Here is a 5,327-nt window from a genome sequence, read left to right on the forward strand (position 1 = left end):
GGGAGGCGGAGCTTGCAGTGAGCTGGGATCCCGCCAGTGCACTCCAGCCTGGGCGACAGAGTGAGACTCTGTCTCAAAAAAAAAAAAAAAGAAAAGAAAAAAAAAAAGATAAGTACTACACTGGATGGCCAGAGCTGCTGTAGCAAAGTAGCACTGATGGTGGTTTAAACAACAGATAATTATTACCTTGTATTTCTAGAGGCTAGAATTCCAAAATCAAGGTGTGAGCAGGGACGGTACCTTCTGAGGGCCGGATCTGTTTCAGGCCTCTTTACTTGACTTGTAGATGACATCCTCTCTCTGTCTCTCTCATCTTCCCTGTACGCATTTCTGTTTCTGACTGAATTTCCCTCTTTTTGAAGGACACCAATCATACTGCAATTCAGACCTACCCAAATGATCTCATTTCAACTTACCCCTATAAAGACCGTATCTCTAAATAAGGTCACATTCTGAGGTACTGGGGTTAGGACTCCAACATGTCTTCTTTGAGAGACACAATACAAGCAGTGATAAGTTCTTAAATTATGGCCAAATGAAAGTGATCCATAAAAATCAAATGACTACCACCAGTATATTTGAGATTAAGAGATGAATTACAAATCTATCTTTCTTATATTACATGACTAATATAGAGAAAGAAACTGTATAAATATAACCAAGGCATCATCCGTTATTCTCAATGGAGATGCTTGAAATAAATTGTATTCTCATAGTCTTCTTGTACCTTCACTAACACTTTTCTTAAATAGATGTTGCATGAAAATAATAATAAAGAAATTACTCACATAGTAAATTTAATGAAAATCTAATAAGAAAATATAGGAGTAATAAATTGGGAAAGGAATAATATAAAAGCAAAAAAAAAAAATTACTCTAACAAAGCTAGTGTAGTCTTTCTGCTCTCTGGTTTTTAGGACCTAGAAACTAGCTATATGCCAGAAAGAAATCTATGAACAAAAACATTATAGACTTTTCTGAGCTAAAATGAGAAGTTAGATGAGGAAATCTGCGTTGAGCACTACTTATCATTTAAGCACCATTGAGCAATAAGCAGCATGGGTTTACACAGAACAAATCTTGCCAAACACATCTGATTGCTTTTTTTTTATTGAATTACAAGATTAGTGGATGAATGCAATGTGGGAGATGTAATACATTTGGATTTCAGCAAAAACATTTGATACAGCATCTCATGCACTCTAAAACAAATTCAAATAGTCAGGAATATTAACAGCAAGGCGAGGAATGGAAATTAAATGAAGGATTGCAAAGAAAAAGAACCATGATATGGCAACTTGGGAACACATCATTATAAGGTACTACAGTGATCACAGGGTTTATTCAGTACCTATTAACATTCACACTGCTTTCTTGGGCTTGATGAAAAGAAATGGAATAAAGGACTTAGAATGCACCCCATGACTACAGACAATATACACAATCAATCCAGATTTAGAGAAAGAAGAAAATAGATTTTGCCTCAAAGACTTTTGCTGTTTTTGAAAGTTACTTATATTACTAACTTATTTATTCGCTTCATGCTCTAAAATTTGGTCATGGATACTGTTATTCATCTTTTCTTGTGTCTTAGGACAAGCCAATTTTTTCAGTCATCCAATCTTCCTGGTCTAATACTAAGGATCCATGGAAAAGATGACAGGCACTCTTGGTTTCTTGACTTCTTAGTGATCAGTATACTTGGATTCCACCAGAATCTGTGGATACTTTATGTTAGATACTGCCCTCAAGGTGAAAGTTAAATAAGGTACTTAATTAAATAAAGAGAAGGGAGTAGAAGTATTCCAACCAAATTCACAGTTGATACAAGGTGCTGTTAGAAGCAGTGAGGCCAGTAAAATTACACCAATGTCCCAGCACAAGTAAGAAATACATATATTAAATGCAATGCACAAGAGTAACTTGGAAAGGAGAGAAACACGCAGTAGCAATGCTAAGGATGCAATGAGCTGACAGGAAACAGCAACTTGCATATAAGTTTACAGTGTCAGGTATCACCCAAGGGATATAACACAATGTTTGATCTATTAGAAGAAGATGAAAAAGATTCATCAGTTTCTGAGTATAATATTAAATTTTCTTCTGGAAGGCAGAATTTATTCTCTTTAGAATCATTTCTTCCTAGAATAACAAAAAGGTACAGAGGAAAATCAGAGCATAGCAACAGGAATGATGATGAAGTGGCAGGATCAGCTTATGATGAAAAATCAAAATATGTATGGTATTGTTAAACAAAGGGGAAAGGAGCTATAACGTCAGTCTGCAGATATATATTTTCTAAAGGGCAGGAAAACATAAAACTAGTAAAACTGGGAATAAATAAATTTATACCTATATTAGTAACAATTAAAAATCTTGGTGGGAGGGAAAATAGTTTACGTCAGGAAAAAAGTCTTCATACATGACCCTTTGATTAACGAATTGCCTCAAGAATTTACCATAAAATTAGAAATGCAATGACTTTCTGAATAAGGGTTTGGAAAAATACTTGAGAATATTCTTGACAAACTAGTAGATTCAATAATCTTCTTAAATGAAGGTTAAATTCTAGTGCACACTTTTGACAAACCCACTATGAAAGTAACTAATGAATCTGCACATTTGTCACTGGTTTGCGTGGTCCAGTGTCTCTTCACCAAAGCAATGGGTATTTGGGCTTGACAATTCTTAAGCAGGGCTCTCTCTTGGATTGCAGGATGTATAGCATCTATTGCCCCTAGGTACCACATGACGGTACATCCCCCATAACTATAACAGCCAAGCCCCTACACACATACACACACACACACACACACACACACACACACAGAATTCTAAATGTCCCCGTGTTCACTCCCTCCCCACAAAAATGCTGAAAACACTGTTGAATACACCATAGCAAACCCAGTAGCTGAGGTTTCCATGTTTAGGTTAATTGTCATATCTGCTTGGGAAACTCTAAGATGCTTATGATTAGTCAAGAGTTCAATGTCACAAGAGCATTTCCTCAGGCAGGATATACCAAACTGTGCTAAGTGGTTTGCAAAAGCATAGTGTATTTTGTTGTTTCTTTACATATCCACATGACTCAACTACAGTCCTGTTTTGGTTTTCCTTTTGATGGTACAGTATCAACCCAGAACACTGATGATATTTACTGAATGGGGGAAAAAATAAGCAACTTGGTAATCATCTGCTGGCTGTTAGAGCTTCTGCTCTGAAGTTAATGCTCAGCACCTTCATTCATAGTGATTCATGATTGGTCATAGAATGTCACATGACTATGTTTGAGTTGAAGTGAGTGGGGATATGCAATCTTTTTGCAGGAATGGGCATTAATATGTGAAAAAAATCTGCCATTAGCCTTTAATAACTCTCTTTGAGTTTAAAAGAAAATAATACTGAAATTCATCATAAAATTTCCCATAGTGGAGATGACACCTTTAAAGGAGATGATGATGACTACACCAATATTCATAGTTAGAAATTCAGGAACACATGGATAGAACTGCTTTGCATCTAGCCACACAGAGTTTGGTGAAGACAAGGGTGTCAACATTGCAAAACTGAAACTTGTCTTACTTGTCTATTACTTTTACTGAGAGAATTGTTTTATAGTGTTGATAAAACATACAATTCTTAATTACTTTAATATAATTTATTGAGCATGCTCTGGACATAACAAAGGTAAAGAAGACAGCACCTTCTCTTGAAGAATTCACGGTTAAGTAGACAAGAAAGACACAGAGGCCATCAACTATAATTCAATGTGGGAAATTTTGTATTATAAATATCTAATAAGTATTTGAGTACAGTTATGAGAGCAGTTAATCTTGCTCGAATGTGAATATGTAGACATCTTTATAGATGAGTTGATATATGACCTGAAGATATAAATTTGATGGACAATTTCAGGTGGATAATGGGGCTGGGAAGGCAGAAAGAAGAAAGAGAGAGAAAGGGAGAAAATCTGGGATTTTCAGATTCTTCTGGAAAACTTTCTTAAACTATGTATCCCAATCCCCAACTCCAAAGACAACAGAAATCTGGAGGTACACTCGTTCTGATCAAGCTTACAAGATGATTCTAATTCATCTTTAACCTGTATGAATGCCACACCAAAACTCCAGGTTTTGAACTGGAGTTCTGGGCTGGGCTCTTCTTTTTTTTTTTTTGAGACAAAATCTTGCTTTGTCCCCCAGGCTGGAATGCAGTGAGGCAATCTCGGCTCACTGCAAGCTCCACCTCCGGGGTTCATGCCATTCTCCTGCTTCAGCCTCCCAAGTAGCTGGGACTACAGGCGCCCGCCACCACGCCCGGCTAATTTCTTTTTGCATTTTTAGTAGAGACAGGGTTTCACCATGTTAGCCAGGATGGTCTCGATTTCCTGACCTCATGATCCGCCCACCTCGGCCTCCCAAAGTGCTGGGATTACAGGCTTGAGCCACCACGCCTGGCCGGCTGGGCTCTTTAACATTCAAATTACTTGGGGTTTTATTTTAAAATAGAAGTTCTTGAGTTTCAGATTTAGCCCTAAGTTGAAGTTCAGGAAACTATCTCACATAATTCTACTATAGGTGATTCATTGACCTTACTGATTGTGAGTGGGTCATTAAGGGAAATGTGTCATGAGAGGAGACTAGTGAAAGCTGAGATTAAAGTTTAAAAGTCTTTTAATGGCAAGGTAAAGAGCAGGGATTACAGTCTATTTCTCAAGGACTATGTGCTTAATTAGACTCTTTTGAGTTGGCATACATTAGTAATAGCCCTCAGATAGTTTTTAAGAACAACATAGTTTAAGAATCACTTATTTGGGCCAATATTTCCCAAAACTGCTTGATCAAAAAAATCACTTGTGGCAACTGTGAAAATTGAAATCCAGGAAAAAATAAGTAATCTGGCACCTAAAAAGTGAACCACAGAAGCAATTCAATAGAAACATGTAAGTGATAGACTCACGTCTCTTGGCATTCCAGAATAAACAGGAGGGAATAGGGGCTGGACAAAGTGTGGAACAGTCAAAGCAAAAGTGTAGCTGGCCAAGGTTCATCAGTGGGTGAATAGAAACCAGTGGAACAGGAAGGTTCACAATAGGCCCTAAAGACTGACTATTGCCAGTGTCAACACAGGCAGGCAGGTTACACCAAGGAAAAATGGAAGGAACCTTCTTGCCATGTACCAGATACTTCAGAACATAAGAGGCAATTTCTCCTCTGCATGGATAAGGCATGCCATGACAAAAATGCATCTAGCACTTAACAGAAATTTCAATTCTAGGATGACTTGTTTGGGATCTAGGGATAAAGCCTTTTTGTAACACTTGGCTC

This window comes from Colobus angolensis, unplaced genomic scaffold (assembly GCF_000951035.1).
Source record: "Colobus angolensis palliatus isolate OR3802 unplaced genomic scaffold, Cang.pa_1.0 Scaffold104, whole genome shotgun sequence".
NCBI classification, from domain to species: Eukaryota; Metazoa; Chordata; class Mammalia; order Primates; family Cercopithecidae; genus Colobus; species Colobus angolensis.